This window comes from Euprymna scolopes, chromosome 8 (assembly GCF_053919585.1).
Source record: "Euprymna scolopes isolate OS-2025 chromosome 8, ASM5391958v1, whole genome shotgun sequence".
NCBI classification, from domain to species: domain Eukaryota; kingdom Metazoa; phylum Mollusca; class Cephalopoda; order Sepiida; family Sepiolidae; genus Euprymna; species Euprymna scolopes.
The window spans coordinates 112,386,691-112,404,190 of record NC_136489.1 but is presented as its reverse complement, the minus strand read 5'-3'; the positions used below and the strand labels follow the sequence as shown (position 1 = coordinate 112,404,190).

Here is a 17,500-nt window from a genome sequence, read left to right as displayed (position 1 = left end):
AAAAAGGACACACGAATATAGATACAGAAAGAAAAAAATAAAAGGAAACAGGGGGGGTGTACTAAAAGAAAAGTAAATGATGGAGAGGCGGGAGGAAAGACAGAAGAAAAAGAGGAAAATGAAAAGGTAAGACGAAGGAAAAGAGAAAGAGAGAGAACGAAGGAGAAGGAAAAAAAACGAGGAAAGACCACGGGAGAGTAGACAATAGAAAAGGTAGAGAATGCGTTAAAGAAAAGAAAGAATGGAGAAAGAAGAAAACAAAGAAAAGGAGGTAAAAGATGAAAATAAAAGAAGGGAAAAGAAAAAAAAAGAAGAATAGATAAAAATGACAAAGCGGGGGGAAAAAAATCAAGAAGAAAGGGATAATAAGAGGAAATGAAAGAAGACAAGAAAAATAAAAAAATAAAAATCCAAAGAAAAATGAAAAAAAAAAAAAAACCCAAAACAATAGACAAAAGAAGGATAATAAAAAGTAAAGAAACAAAAACAAAACAAAAAGGATTGAACGAAAAAGTAACGGCATTGAATGAAGAAACGAGAAGGAAATATGAAAAAAGAAAAAGAGGAAAGAAAAAAAAAAATAGAAAAGATAGAAAAGTAAAAAAATAAGAAACAAAGAAAATAAAAATAGAGAAAATGGGAAAGAAAGAAAAATAAAAAAGTATGAAAGAAATAAAAACTAAATGTAAAAATATAAAAAAGAAAAAGAAGGAAGTAATGTATGAGGAACATGTAAAAAATAGGAAAAAAGTAAGAGAGAAAGAAAGGGCCAGGAAAGAAACAAGAAAGGAAAAGAAGGCAGGAAAGAGAAGAATAAATAAAAGCAAAAGAGATGCAAAGGGGAAAGAAAAGTGGAAACAGAAAAAATTAAAAAGATAAAGAAGGAAAGGAAGGGAGAAAGAATAAAAAGTTTTAAAATTAAATAAAAATTTTTTTTTTAGAAAAACCAAATTAAAAAAGGACAACGAAAGAAAAAAATTTTAAAAGTAAAAAAAAAGGATTATCAAATCACACCAAAATAATTTCAAAACATGTCCGAAAATAATTAAAACAAAATAAGGAAAGATAATTTAAAACGCAAGCGCGAATATATTTAAAAACAATACACCATATAATTACAAAGGTGGAATTACTAAAATATATAAATAAAAGCATGAAAATGTATAGATAAAAGAAGGGAAATGTATAAATAAAAGAACGAAAAAGTATGAATAAAAGCACGAAAATATATAAATAAAAGAACGAAAAAGTATGAATAAAAGCACGAAAATGTATAAATAAAAGCACGAAAATATATAAATAAAAGAACGAAAAAGTATGAATAAAAGCATGAAAATATATAAATAAAAGAACGAAAAAGTATGAATAAAAGCACGAAAATATATAAATAAAAGCATGAAAATATATAAATAAAAGCATGAAAAAGTATGAATAAAAGCACGAAAATATATAAATAAAAGCATGAAAATATATAAATAAAAGAATGAAAATATATAAATAAAAGAACGAAAAAGTATGAATAAAAGCATGAAAATGTATAAATAAAAGCACGAAAATATATAAATAAAAGAATGAAAAAGTATGAATAAATGCACGAAAATATATAAATAAAAGAATGAAAAAGTATGAATAAAAGCACGAAAATATATAAATAAAAGCATGAAAATATATAAATAAAAGAATGAAAAAGTATGAATAAAAGCATGAAAATATATAAATAAAAGAATGAAAAAGTATGAATAAAAGCACGAAAATATATAAATAAAAGAATGAAAAAGTATGAATAAAAGCACGAAAATATATAAATAAAAGCATGAAAATATATAAATAAAAGAACGAAAAAGTATGAATAAAAGCATGAAAATATCTAAATAATAGAACGAAAATGTATAAATAAAATCACGAAAATGTATACATAAAAGAACGAAAATATATAAATAAAAGCACGAAAATATATAAATAAAAGCACGAAAATATATAAATAAAAGCACGAAAATATATAAATAAAAGCACGAAAATATATAAATAAAAGCAAGAAAATATATGAATAAAAGCACGAAAATGTATAAATAAAAGCAAGAAAATATATAAATAAAAGCATGAAAATGTATAAATAAAAGAATGAAAATATATAAATAAAAGGATGAAAATATATGAATAAAAGCACGAAAATATATAAATAAAAGAACGAAAATATATGAATAAAAGCACGAAAGTGTATAAATAAAAGCTAGAAAATGTATAAATAAAAGAATGAAAATGTATAAATAAAAGCAGGAAAATGTATAAATAAAAGCAGGAAAATGTATAAATAAAAGCACGAAAATGTATAAATAAAAGAATGAAAATATATAAATAAAAGCAGAAAAATGTATAAATAAAAACATCAAAATGTATAAATAAAAGCACGAAAATGTATAAATAAAAGCATGAAAATGTATAAATAAATCACGAAATGTATAAATAAAAGTACGAAAATATGTAAATAAAAGCACGAAAATGTATAAATAAAAGCACGAAAATGCATAAATAAAAGCACGAAAATGTATAAATAAAAGAGAATTAAAACAAAGTAGGTAATAAAAAAAAAAGAAGTAAACAAATTCAATAAAATTAATTTAAAAATTTTAACAATAAATAAACAGTGGGATAAGTTTTAAAAATAATAAAAATATAAAAAATGCGAAAAAATTTAAAAACAAAAAGTACAAAAATGTCTGAAAAATAAAAAGTACAAAAACTGTGAAAAGTACAAAAATCAAAAAGTACAAAAAAGTGTGAAAAGTATAAAAATAAAAAAATACAAAACAGAATTAAGAATTAATAAACGCATAAAAATAAATTAAAAGAAATTTTTTTAAAAATGAACAAGAAAGTAAGTGTTATGAAACGTATTAAAACCATTATTAAGAAGTAGGAGAAATAAATTTATACCGCAGAAATGCGAGCTAAATTTTTAAAGATAGAACTATCTAAACCAGTAAGAAGTTTGGAGTTGAAAAGCTAATAAACATTACTTTTTAAAGGGTTAACAAAGAATGAAAAATTAGAAGTATGAAAAAATATAAAAAACCATGTATTACAAATAAAAAGGGTACGTATAGGAAAAATAAATAATAGAATTGAAAGAAGGACGATAAAGAATTAAGAAAAAGGTGCGACAAAGAATATCCTGCACACCCACAAGGCCACCATTCGCCCGTGCATTGCGTATTGTTGCAACATTTGGGCTGGTGCATCTATCACTGGCCTCTCCCTCTTGGATATGGTCCAAAAAAGAGTTTTCAATCTAATATTTTGTCAACTAAGCTCCAACCCCTGTCCCATCGCCGCAATGTTGCATCTCTGTGCCCGTTTTATAAATATTTTAATGGAATGTCCTCTGATGAACCAGTTGCACTTGTGCCCCCTCGACGTACATATCCTCTACAAACCCGCTTAGTAACAAAATCTCACCTCTTCACTGCTGACGTCCCCAAATGTCAGAAAGCTCTCTACTCTAATAGTTTCTTCCCTCAAACAGCTAGACTTTGGAATTCCTTTCCTTCTACCTGCTTCCCTGGTTGTACTGATATGCAGAAGTTTAAATGTAACGTAAACCAACATTTTGTTAATTATTTCTAGGGATGGTCCCAAATAGTAGCCCCTTACGTCCAAGTGGCGATATGCCTCGTTTGGGGTGTAGGCGAGTAAAAAAAAAATAATTTAAAAAGTGCGAAAAACATGAAAAAAGAAAATGAAAATAGTCGATCAAATTATTGCAAAGGATGAAGGCCAAAATGTATTAAAAAGTACGAAAAAAAAAAAAAAATGAAATAACTGAATAAAAATGTTAGAAGTATTTAAACGATTTTATAAAGAGAGAAATACGAAACGAAATAAAATATAAGATTAATTTATAAAAAGAAGCACAAAGAGTACGTGAAAGGAAAAAAAAAGCGTAAACAACTAAAAAGTACGAAACAGAATATAGCAAGCAAAAACACATTAAAAGTGAGAAATACGAAAGCGAATTCAGAAGTAGATAGAAAAAAAAGGTAGAATTACGAAAATTATATTTAATAATCCACAAAATAAAAAAAAATATTTACGAGTAAAACGTACAAAAACAATAGGAACGTACGAAGAAAATATAAATTTATAAGATTACAAAAAGAATATAAAAAAACAAGTGCTAAAAACAAGTTAAAAGAAAGTACGAAAATAAATTAATGAATAAAAGTACAAAAATATTTTAACTAGTAATTAAAATGTAACGGAAAAAAAAAGATGTATAAAAATAATTAAATAGAAGTACGAAAGTAATTTAAATGAAAAGTACAAAAAAAAAAAATTGTAGAAGAAAAAAATAAGAAAAATATTAAAAAAGAGCGTTGAAAAATAAAACTTAAAAAAAAAAAAACGAACATTCAAAAAGTGAGGACGAATAATAATAATCGAAAGTAAAGATAAAATAAGGGAGAAAAGTACGAAACAAAATTAAAAAGCAAGAACTGCATAATATAATTAAATGTAGTTAACACTTTAAATAATTTGTATGATTGTATACTAAAGCATTCAACGTTCGTTCGTACGAGGTGCTTTCAATAAGTTTCCAGACTTTTTTCGTATGGGCATTTTCATTGATAGTACACACATGAAACTATTCCTCTTTGAAGTAATCTCCTCCAGCTGCAATGCGCTTGTTATACCATTCCAACAACTTCTGGAATGCCCCATGGAAGTCCCCGTGTGTGAACGTGTCAATGACCCTCTTTCATCTCCTCAACTATTTAATAACGACAGTCTTAGGGAACAACCAAAAGTCATAGGGAGCAATGTCTAAACTATAGGGAGGGTGAGCAACTTTCTTGATGCCCAAATAGTCTGTGACAAGGATGGAGCACCCTTTTGGCAAATCTTCCGCATCATCAGTTCCTCGCGAACAACTGTGTGTACAGTTCACACATAGACATCAAACTATGCACTTATTGTCTCCATAGTCACACGACGATCCTTATTCATGAAATTCTTTATTTGGTCAATCAACTCTGTTGTTCTGACTTCCTTACTCCTCCCACACCTCTCATCATCCCTCACAGACTCTCTGCCTTCCTTGGATCTTTTATGATACTAGAAATCAGAAAACTAGAAAACTGGCGCTCGGTTCATGCAAGATGGTCCAAAAGCAGTCTGAAGCATTCCATACGTCTTTTTTTTTTTTTTTTCCAAGTTTAAAACAGAATTTTATTGCATATCGTTCTACTTTAGTCTCCTCACGTCCAGATTGATTTTTGAAATTCACCAGCTGTGACAATCAGGCTTTAGTAGGGTTTATTCACATTCCTGTTGTAGCTGTTCATTTGGACCTGAAATCATAAAAATTAGCCAGTCATCTCATAAGATGTATAGCAATAACATACTGGATTTTCAACAGACTGCAGCACTTTTAAATGCATGCACAATAACAGTCTGGAAACTAATAGAATGCACCTTGTATGTTATCACGTTTCGAACATGAGATCATCCGATCAGCAACAACAACAACAAAAAAAAAAAAAAAAAAAAAAAAGAAGTCCAATTCGTTTTATTCATTTATAGAATTTTTACCTGGCAATTATTTTATAGGAATAAGATAGAGAATGCGTATGTTTAAAAAGAAGAATTATGTTGTTTTATTTTTAAATAAATAAATAAATAAAACATTTATTCGTTTTATTGGTCCCCCGGACAAAAAGAGGGTGGGCCTGTAAATTCACCCCCGTTCGTTCGTTCGTTCGTCTGTCTGCACTTTTCCCAATAACTACGGCTTGGATTTTTTTTTTAAATCTTGCACAAACATTAAACATGATATGAATAAAAAAGTAACAGAACGGATTTTCCAGGAAAACTCCTGTTGCACCCCTAGGAGTGCCTTTCAGGTTAAAATGGCTAAAATTGACACTTTTGTGCTTATTAAAAAAGTTGCTGCCTTGGAATTTTTATAGAACTTTTTTTTTTTTTTTACATGGAAGTCACCACTTATCAAGGCCCGGAGGCCACTCAGGGATAAGGGTTATTGCGTGTACAGTAATCAATGAGATAGTATTGTAGTAATCATTAGTATTAGAGATTTGATAGAATGTCTTACTTAAGAGGGCGGTTTGTCAGGAATTTGTTTATGTTCGACTTGAAGACATCCAAGTTGTAGTCAGGTGAGAAACAGGCAAATGGAAGAGAGTTCCACAGTCGTGCACTTCTGAGAAAGAAGCTTTGTTGATGGAATCTACGTTTGGATTTAGGCACAGATAAAGAGTGGGAAAATTATTGACAGTGGTTTCAGCCAGACAAATGTTTCTCGTAAAAGATTGGCGAGGGGGGGGGACGAGAGATTGGATCTCAGACGAACACTTGCTATGGAAATAACGATAAAACAAAGACAGGCTCGCAACGTCTCTTCTGTGGGAGAGAGGCTGCAGGGAAGAGAAAAGGGCATCCCCACTAAGCTACGAAGTCTATTTTGTACTTTGTTTTTAGCAGCTCCTGCCCAGATGTGGCAGCAGTACTCCATCCTTGGACGTACTTGGCTTTTATACAGATAGAGAATTGCATCAGTAGTGAGATATCTTCTGAAAAGTTGTAACTAACTGATTTTTATATAATTTTGTTTGTCTATATTTCACGATAACTCTTGGGTGTGCCCCACGGCTAATAAAAACACTCCATTTTTGAGACTATTTTATCCTATTTGTCCAAAATTTTCTGTGTATGTCTATTTAGCAGTTTTGCATGGTGTTGAACTCAAATTTAAATATGTTAAGGTCTTGAAGACTTTGGGGGCTGAATGGTGGTGGGGCAAATGATGGACTTAGTAATTTCTTTTTTTGCATGGTGCAGAACTCAAAATTACATATGTTAAGGCCTAAAACTGCACCGTTTGCTCATTTTCACCAGGATTTGAGTCCCCTGGGAACTTTTGGGGCTAAATGGGAGGGGGGGGGCAATGCTGAACTTAGTTATTTTTTATGCCTCGTTCACTGTGCACTCACGGGGGACCATGCATACCTCACTTGTTTTTTTAAAAAATGTTGAAGTTATAATGACAATTATTTTTCATGTGATAAGTACGAATCCTTTTTTTTTTAATTTTTTTTTATCAGTTTGTTGTACGTCATATCAACTGTTTTCGGTTTATTTAATACCGAATCCAGTAATTTTGGAAAAAAAGTTTTAGTGCTTCTTAAGATAAAGTCGACAGATTGATTTTTTTGAAAATGTTGTTTTACGCAAAAACAACAGTGTTTACTTAATTGTCATGTCGAAAATAATAATATATCCAAAAATTACGAAAATTCATTGAGTAGAAAATTACAGTTAAAAGTATTTTTACGGAAAATTGGGAGCAATTGCATTTTCTCTAGATGTGAACATCTTAAAAATTGCAAATTCAGGAGACATACTTATCTCCCTTTGCCCGACTTTAATGGCTGACGTACTGTTTTAGACAGTAGCGACAGACACTTAAAAAAAATCTTTTTTTTTAATTTTTTTTTTTTACTAAAAACACAATAGCAGTTGTTCTGTTGGACGAATCTCCGTAATTTTTGGATATATTACTATTTTCGACATGACTAATAATTAAGTGCTATTGTTTTTGCTTAAAACAGCATATTAATAAAATCAGACAACCGACTCTATCTTAATACGTACCGAAGTTTATAAGTTTCAAGTATATAAAATACTTCAAATATTTATTCATGAAGCTTAGTTTGGTTATTTTGTTTTACGGCATATCAACCCTGTTCAGGTTATTTAATCTCGTATGCAGTGATTTTGGAAAAAAAGTTTTGACGCATCAAGTTGTGTATATTTTCAAATATTTTTTTAATTATATTTGATTTGTTTGTTAGACGAAATTTGTTGTTTTTGACTTGACTGCGTTTTTTATTTATTTATTTATTTTTATTTTGCAAAGGGGATATCGAAAAACAGCATCAATGTTTGGTGGAAGCCAGTATCAACAGACGGCCTGATTTGGTAGATCCATTCCTTATGCAGTTTTGTTACCGTGCTATTTTTTTTTTAAATATTATTTTCAAGGTAAATTCAAGTTTGACGATGTTTATTAAAATTGTGAGGTGAAAGTACAGAATAATTACAAAGCACCCTCTCTCCCCATGTTATGAATGGCTTTCTAAATAATAACGTTATTATTTCTGCACGGTAACAAAAGTGCATAAGTACGGACTTTTATTATTTAAAAAGAAATCGTAGAAAGACCATGCATGCATGGAATCTGAACGCTAAATATATGACATGAGACATCGGCCGATCACTGAAAATTTAATCTGATGTCTCTGTGGTGTCAAAGGTGAAACTTGAACTTAAAATTCACTTTCTTGACATCCGGTTTAGTGTCAAAATAGAATTCACCAACGAAATGTTATTTGCTGTAAATAATTCAATAAAACTTTTTCAAATTTGGGCAACCTCCTGGAATTAATGTGGTATTGTGACAACTGAGGTATTGCTAGTTAAGAGTAGACAATTTTAAGGATTGGAGATCAAACGAAACCCATTACTCCCACGCTTTTGAATGGCCGTGTGCCTAATTTGTTCATAATGTAATTTTATGTTTCGTGTAAAAAAATATTTCAAAGTGTATTATCCGTGCATTTCCACGAGTTCAGGTTAGAAACAATAAAAGAGACAACAAAAATAAAATCATAAAATCACAAAAATAAAAGGCAGGAAAGGAAGGAAAGAAGAAACGGACGAATGAGTGACGGACGAATGAAGGAAGAAAATACACAATAGAAAAAGGAGATGATCCGCAAGTAAATGTGTTTGCAAAAGAGTATAGGAAGAGTAAAATAAGAAGTATGAATGAAAGAATAGCGTAAATAATGGGGGGGGGGAGAGGGGGGGGGGAAGTAAATCTAAACAGGAAGATGAAAAAAAAGAAAGAAACCTCATAGAGTTACCAAATTGAAAGATAAAATAAAGGAAGAGAAAAAGAAGAAGAAGAAGGAATGAAAAGGAAGGAGATGAAGAAGAAGAAAAAAGAAAAAGGAGATAAAGAAAAAGGAAATAAAAAAGGAGAAGAAGAAGAAAATGTGGATAATGGACGAGACAACGAGGAGGAGGAGGAGGAGAAGAAGTAAAAAAGAAAAAGAGAAAGAAGAAAGAGAACAAAAGGAAGAAGATTTGAAAAAGAAAATGAGAAAGAGAAGATAAAAATGAAAATGATGAAGACGAAAAAGAAAACAACAAAAATAAACCCAGACATATTGTACCAGATTAGGAAGAGCGGATGAAGATAAAGAAGAGGAGACGACAAAACGAGGTAGGAGAGGAGGAAGATGAAGAAAAAAAGAGTACAAGGAGAAAGGGATAATGAATTAGATCAAGAGAAGCAGAAGAAGAGAAAAATGGAGAAGGAAGGAAAGAAGATGGCAATAATGAGGAAGTGGGGCAGACAAAAAGAGAATCAGGAGAAACGATAATAATAATGATAATAATAATAATAATAATAATAATAATAATAATAATAATAATAATAATAAGAAGAAGAATAGAAGGAGGAGAAACAAGAAAAGAAAGGATGATGATGAAGATAACAATATAATTAGATGATTAAAACGACCAGTAAAAAAAAAAAAAATGGGTAAGAACTTCGGTGTGCATGCCACACGCGCGAAAAACAATTCGAAGTTATCAAAATATATTAGGAACACAATGTCACCACAACACAATAATATTGATGGCAATGTTCCTATTTATTTACATCCCATCGAGAATGGCGCGGAGAGTACTGGAAAAAAACCCCAACCTTTTTGTCACTCGAATTCTCGACAAGGCCAAGGGTCGTGATTAGAGAAATATCAACGGTAAACGGCTGTTGCGACAACACAAAATGATTTGTAACGGTTATAGAAAGTGGAAGAGTGCTAGAAATCTATTGTCACTCAGACTCCAGGGAACATCACTCGTTGCCAATGATAATAACTCAACTAAAAGCTTCTAGAGATTAATTAATTAGTTAATTAATAATAATAATAATAATAATAATAATAATAATAATAATAATAATAATAATAATAATAATAAAAGGAGAAGCAGCACCAATGCACATAGCTAGCCAGAGAACTGAAAGGGATATGGATGAAAAAAAAAATCAAGATAGTACCTATAATAATATGAACAATTCCGAAAAACTTTGAAAAAAGAATGGGAGAAATTGGAATCAAAGGAATGTCTGGAAAGATACAACGAATAAAAATAATGAAAACAGCTGAAATATTAAGGAAAACCCTTTAGTGCGGACACTAATACACATGAGCCACATGCGCGTGTCAGACGAACTGCTGCAGAGACAAAACACGAAGAAGCGTTACATGGAACCAAGAACATTGAAGATGCATATCTATAAGTTCTTTATCCCCTACCCCATCCCTCCCATTACCCAATACGCCCCCCCAAATAAATGATGCCAAATAGCCAAGAAATGTCAAGGAGGATAGAAAGACCGAGGAGAGAGCACTGACCAGACCTCCGCTGGACAAGTACGAAGAGAACTGGGACCTTTTGGAGGCTTATTGTCACTCAAACTTCAGTGGAGACCAATGGCCGCTGCTAGCGAGAAATCCATGGTAAGCGACTGTTGCGATAATGCAAATTCATTTGCAAATGTTATCAGAAGAGATGGAGAGCACTGAAAAACTGGGGAGGCTTGTTTGTTGTCAGTCAACTTCCAGAGAGCACCACAGACTGTTTTCAAGGAGAGATCCTTTCTGACCTGTGTGAAAGCTCCTTGTGAGCGAATAATAATAATAATAATAATAATAATAATAATAATAATAATAATAATAATAATAACAATAATAATAATAATAATAATAATAATAAAAAGAAGAAGAAGAATTTGTGAAAGCTCCTTGTGAGCTAATAATAATAATAAGAAGAAGAAGAAGAAGAAAAGAAGAGGAAGAAGAAGAAGAAAAAGAAGAAGAAAAATGGGAATAAGAAGAAGCGAAAAAAGTATGTCAATAATAATAATAATTATAGTTCACATGGAAAGTAATAACCACGTGGAAAATTGCAAAAGAAATAAAACAAAAATTATGGAAGGAACACCAAGTAAACCCAAGGAAACCGAAAGTGAAAGAAATTTTATGAACAGTGCAACCCTTCCCCCCCCAAAAAAAAAAAGATGACATTAGTTTCGTCTGATACAACACAAAATATTCGTGAAGGTTCAAGAGGGTTAGAAAGACCGAGAAGAGAGTGCACTAATTGCACACCCACTTGAAGATTGCAGAGAGTACTTGGACCCTGGGCAGGTTTATAGAAACGCCAATAGCCATTTTCAGCGATAAATCAATGGTAAGCGGGTTTTGCCATAACGCAAAGTCATTTACAATAGTCATTGAAAGAGATGGACAGGACTGGAAATCTTTGAATACTTGTTGTCGTCATTGATTTTTTATCAGGAGCAATCACTGGTGATGACCTGTGTGAGAACCCCTAGTGAGTTACAATATTATTATTATTAGTAGTAGTAGTAGTAGTAGTGTCACTTCTGTACGACAATGGCATGAGTCGATTGAGGCGAGTTATCGACCCCTGTTCTTTGAATGAGAAACGCCTTCTACGTGCCGTTCTATGAACCTTAAAAATAAACAAGTGTCTATGAGAACGCAATAATATATAATAACGAAATAAATAACACAAAAAATATAGGAAAAGCCAAACATTTATAGATTTTTTTTATTGTTTTTTTTTTCCTGTAAAATTGTATGAAATGTAGCAACATATAATTATTTGTTGTTTTTTTTTCGTTTGTTTTTGTATTTTCACAATAAAATTGTATAAAAAATATATGAAAATATAATTTTAGTTTGTCAATGTAGCAAAATATAATTCTAAAGACCTGAAACGTTTGTAGAGGTTTTTGCACGAACTTTTAGAAAGGTACGAGTTATCGACCCCTGTTCTTTGAATGAGAACCGCCCTCTATCGGCCGTTCTTGAAACTAAAATACACACATTCGCCTCATGACACTGTCGTACAGAAGTGCCGTAGTAGCAGTAGTAGTAATAGTAGTAGTAGCAGCAGCAGTAGTAGTGGTACTACTAGTAGTAGTAACACAAAACTGTTGTGAATGGCCAAGGAGGAGTAAAAGACAAAAATTAAAAAAAAAAAAATCATTGAACGCGGAAACCAACCCGCATAACCAGATAACACCGACCAACCACAGGTAAGTTGAAATCTGAATGGGGGAAAACATATATAGAAAGAATATTGTGATAACAGAAAATGATTTGCAATGTCTATCGAAAGCGGTGGAAATCAGGGTAGACTTATTATCACTCGGATTCAAGGGGACACCACTTGCGAACAATTACAAACAACAAGCAAGTTGCGTGGAAACTGATAGAGAATGAATAATAATTTGAAAACTCCAAAGTGTAAAATATAGCGACCGCATCAACTGGAACCACGCCAAATAATCGTGAATGGTCAAGGAGGATAGAAAAAGCAGAGGAGAGAAAGTACTAACCAGATGCCAATTGGATGAGTGCGAAAAGAACTGGGACTTCGGGGGGGGGGATCGTTGCCACGCAAATACGAGTTAATATACTAATGGTCTTTGCCAAAAAGGTGTTAATGGCAAGTGGCTGTTGCAATAACGCAGGATTATTGGAAGAAGTGGAGAGTACTGGAAACACTGAGGAGACTTGTCATTTAGACGCAAGGGAACACCACCAGCGAGTAATATATGATAATCGTCTGTGTGAGAACTCCTAATGAGTAGAAATAACGAGTATTAATGCCAATCAGAACGCGGTGAAGTTATCAGGTTGAAAACATTACCCTCTTTCTATCGCTTTATGTCTTTCCTTTCCTTTGTCTCTCTCAACCCCCCCCACTCTCTCTCTCTCTCTCTCTCTCTCTCTCTATATATATATATATATATATATATATATGTGTGTGTGTGTGTGTGTGTGCGCGTGTGTTTGCATACACATCTCCCATTTTTCTTTCTCTTCCCCTTCATATACACACACACACACTCACACACACACACACACACACACACACACACACACACACACACACACATATATATATATATATATATATATATATATATATATATATACACTCTCTCTCTCTATATATATATATATATATAGGCCCTGTCGGTGGGGCATTAGAATACGCCGACTGCCCCCCTGCAGAGGGTAAAAGTCCCTCAATGGGGGTCCTGGATATGACCTTAAACTATATCCAGTGGTGAGGCCCCAGCTTGTGGGCTTTGGGGAGTGTGGAGCCACCCTTTAATTACCATTGCTCCCAGGTCCACTCTGACCCGGGGTGGTAGTACCTGTAAGGGTCCCAACTATGGGTTAAATAGAAACTGACGTGAAAACAACAAATATATTCTATTAAAAAAATTTTTCTTCAAAATCTTTGGATTCGCCATTAAATAACCCGAAAAGGGTTGATATGCCGTAAAACAACCAACCAACTCTCTCTCTATATATGTGTGTGTGTGTGTGTGCATACACATCTCCCATTTTTCTTTCTCTTCCCCTTCATATATATATATATTTTTTATTTCTGTATTGATTCTCATATTAAAAACCCTTTTGTTTTCTATTTATTTAAAAAGAAAATACAACTTTGTCATATATGGTTCGTGGAATAGCATTCATCTGCAAAAGATCTAGCTAATTTGCATATTATTTAAAACATTCATTTCAATTAATTCTCTATTAGTTTTTTTCTGTTTTCTTATGGGTGATTACATGTAATTATATTCATTCAGATATTCTACATGATTTATACTTACGTAATATTTGTGTAAAAAAGTTATAGTAAATACAAGCCTCTTTCTATATATATTTGTGTATGCGTATATATATTTGTTCAAAAGATTTTGTCCAACAAATTCCTCTGTCAGTTTTTGGTTTACTAACATGAAACTTAATATATAAGGTAATCGAACCCATGCGAAACTTTATATTTGGGTTTTAGTCGGAAAAATCGGTGCAAAAGTGTGAAAAAAAAAAAAAATGGAATTTGACAGGTGAAGGCCGAACGACGACATTACGAATATGTATGCGTAACATAATAGCTATTCGTTCATGTTTTAATTTTTATCTTTGCAGTCAACATATCTTCACAGTTCAAGCATTAACGCCAAAGGAAAAAGTAAATCGTAAGCTAAACATTTTGGCTTCGATTCTCGGTGGTGGCGCACGAGTCATGTTTTAAAAAATACTTATTAAATCATTACTATTATATTGGGTCTAATATAATCTATATATCTATAAAAGTGAACGTGTATGTGTATCTATTTGTCTGTGTATCTGTGTGTCTGTCTGTGTGTGTACATTTACTTACGACATAACTGTCAATTTTAAGTCTACAGACTCAAAATTTGATATACAAGGTACTGAGATTTGGGAAAATCGATGTGATCGGTTTTCAGCCAGAAATTTGGTGATTAAGGGGTCAAAGTTCAACGATTTGACCTTTGAGAACTCTACCAAACTCCTCCGACAATTTTGGGTCTAAACATTTGAAATTTTGGATATAGGTCCTTTGGACATGGATCTAACTTAATAACTTGATTTGAGCCCAAAACAATAAATTTTAAGGGGTCATAATAGGGGTCAAAATTAAAAAAAATTGACCGCTTTTTTTTCTTTTTTTTTTTGCTCAACATACACCTCCAAATACCCGGGCAACGCCGGGCACCCATGCTAGTATAATAATAACTTGAAATTCTGCATTGATAAAAATATCATATTTAAGCGTATTTTACGACTGGACAATGCCGGCCGGCCTGCTAGTATGTGTGTGTGTGTGTGTGTGTGTGTGTGTGTGTGTATTCGAGGGGCTTTTTCCAAAGTAAAGCCTCCTATTTTGTATTCCGCCCGATGGATCAGAGGGGATTGCAGTTTGCATGGTTATGATGACTGAACTTATGCATTTATAACTTGAAATTTCCATTTCTCTGTTGCAGATATTGACAGTGTGAGACTCCAAGAAAGTAACCCCTGTCATGGACATGCGTTAGAAGCGGAGATGCGTCATTAAATTTCTGGCAAAAATGCATTAAGAATGGTAGTGACCATGTGGAAAAATCATTTATCGAGCACAAAAGGTCTCTCATTTTAAAAGTACCACTCCCGTCTTCGTTGGTTTTCAAGTTTTTGAGAAAAAAAAAAAAAAATTAGGAGGCTTTAATTTTGGAATGATACTCGTATTCGTCTAGAAATCTATTTGAGTCTGTGTTCACTTGCCTTCCCAATGCGGGTAAAGTTCGACAGAAGCTCGGTTTTTATGTGGAGGAATCCCCCCCCCCCAAAAAAAAAGAAGAAACACTAACAAAACTAAAAAAAATTGTCTCGGTATAAAAGAGTTTCTCCTGCACTGACTGAGGACAGAACAGATGAAGTGTAGTATCAGAACAGATGCTACCCTTTGATTCTAACCAAAACGTGTAAAATTAAATAATGCAAAATAAATAAATAAATAAGTAAATAAAAATAAAGAAATAAATAAAAAAATACAAAAAACAACAACAACAGCAAAAACTAAAAAAAAAAACAAAGTAAAAAACAAAAAACAAAAACTCTGCAATTTTTGAAAGGTACGCTTGTAACAAATTCCCATTATAAATGGATTAGTGTCGACATCATCTTTCCATGTTTTGTGTATTGAATTGTTCGACACATGTTTTTGTTTATTTGATTTTTTTTTCTGTTTTATTTTTTGTACAACTTCCATATGAATAAACATTTCAAACAAAGATTGCAATATTATTTGAGAGATTTGCAGAGTTTTAATTTTATTAAATTGTTCCCTTTTTATTTACTGTTATGTCACGCCAAACAACACACAATGCCACTTAAAGGTAAGGGCTAAATCTACATAGACACTGCGTAGGGAGTTGAGTAGCGAAATGTTTGTTCATAATACACTTGAACTTCTGCATGTCAGTACAGTTAAGGATGCAAGGAACCGGGAGGGAATTCCAAAGTCTAGCAGTTTGAGGAAGGAACTATTAGAGCAGATGGTTCTAGAGTGTAGGGGTAGAATTTTGCTGCTTGTCGGGTTGGTTGGATGTATTTATGTCGAGGGAGTACAATTGCCCCGAAATCGTCGGCCTTGTGCCTCATTTGTTGTAAACGTACATTTTTTTTAAATTTCTGCAAATAAATATAACAAAGTGTACTATCTGTTCTGATACTACATTTAGTCTATTCTGTTCCCGTTCAGTGAAGAAGTCTTTCTAGACTGAGGGAATGTTCAAATCCAAAGTGCGCCATTTTGGAGATTTGTATTTTCTCCACAATGCAAAACCGACCTTGTGTCCAACTTTGCCTTTGTGGGGGAGTACAGAAAGAGGAAAGCAACAACAATAACAATTATAATTTCAAGAAAGGGGAGATACTACTACTACTACTACTACTACTACTACTACTACTACTACTACTACTACTACTACTACTACTAAATTGATGGAACCAGCATCGGTTGCTGCCACATAAATTGATCGTGAAGCTTCGACAGGATAGAAGAGCACCATCTGAACCTCCACCAGAAGGACAAGGAGAATTACTGGGATCTTGAGGAGGCTTATCGCAAATGATAGAGAAAGCAAACTGGCGTTGTAAGCGAGAGATCAATAGTGAGCGGCTGTCACGAAAATGCAAAGAGATTTGCATCGGTTATTGAACGAAACAAAGAGTACTGGAAACATGCATGTGTGTGTGTGTGGGGGGGCGGACTTGCTGTCACTTAGGCAAATAGTGCCAACAAAAATCGGAGAAATAATTAGAAAATTAAAATCATATAATCCATAAACGGATAAATTCATCCAAGCAAGGAGACCGAACATGATAATAATCAGCAAGCCGGGGAAACACCTGCCAAATCACAGATTTCGTCGTTCCAGCACTTCAGAGAGTGAAAATCTAGGATGCAGAAATATTAAGCAGATACACGGAACTTACGGAAGAGCTGAAAGGTATATGGAGCTCGAAGAAAATCGACTTTCCTATACCCTCGTGTACTACTTGCACACGGCACTACTTCTTGTGTTGGTGTTTATCAATAATTGTAGGAGACTTACGGATAGTACCCCCCCCCAAAAAAAACAAAAAAAACAACAACAACAACAAAAAAAAAACCCCGTAAAATGTCTAGGAGAAATTGAAATCAAAGGGGTAAAAATATATAAAAATAACATAACACGGATCGAAGGAAACTGAAATCGTATAATCTGCACCCCCTCACACATGTAGTGGCATCAGTTTTGACTGGTAGTGCATATTCAAGGTTGATGAGAGGAAAAAAAAAATGGAGGAAAGAAAGCACCAATCAGACCGCCACTGGAAGAGTGTGGAGCTTGCCATTCAAATTCCAGAGAAAGCAAACCGCCCTTGCCACCGAAAAGTCGGTGGTAAGCGGTTGTTGCTATAACGCGTAGTGATTTGTAACGGTTATCGAAACAGCCGGCAGG

At 32.8% G+C, this 17,500-nt stretch overlaps 1 protein-coding gene and 1 long non-coding RNA gene across 13 annotated transcripts in view; one reads left to right on the top strand and one right to left on the bottom strand.

The window, feature by feature from the left end:
* LOC145283714 (uncharacterized) overlaps positions 1 to 17,500 on the top strand; it is a 617,725-nt gene that overhangs the window by 32,527 nt on the left and 567,698 nt on the right. For 2 of the 9 annotated variants that reach the window (XR_013868707.1, XR_013868709.1), the window contains exons 1-2: positions 1 to 8,058; positions 14,136 to 14,185. The exon at positions 1 to 8,058 is cut by the window's left edge and continues 2,236 nt beyond it. The exons of 4 other annotated variants lie outside the window; for them this stretch is intronic. This is a non-coding gene — a long non-coding RNA (uncharacterized LOC145283714). The remainder of the gene's footprint in view (positions 8,059 to 14,135; positions 14,186 to 17,500) is intronic. 3 more of the 9 variants (XR_013868706.1, XR_013868715.1, XR_013868708.1) reach the window with 2 other exon arrangements.
* Positions 1 to 17,500, bottom strand: part of LOC145283711 (vitamin D3 receptor-like) — a 1,095,565-nt gene that overhangs the window by 1,076,113 nt on the left and 1,952 nt on the right. The window lies entirely within an intron of this gene.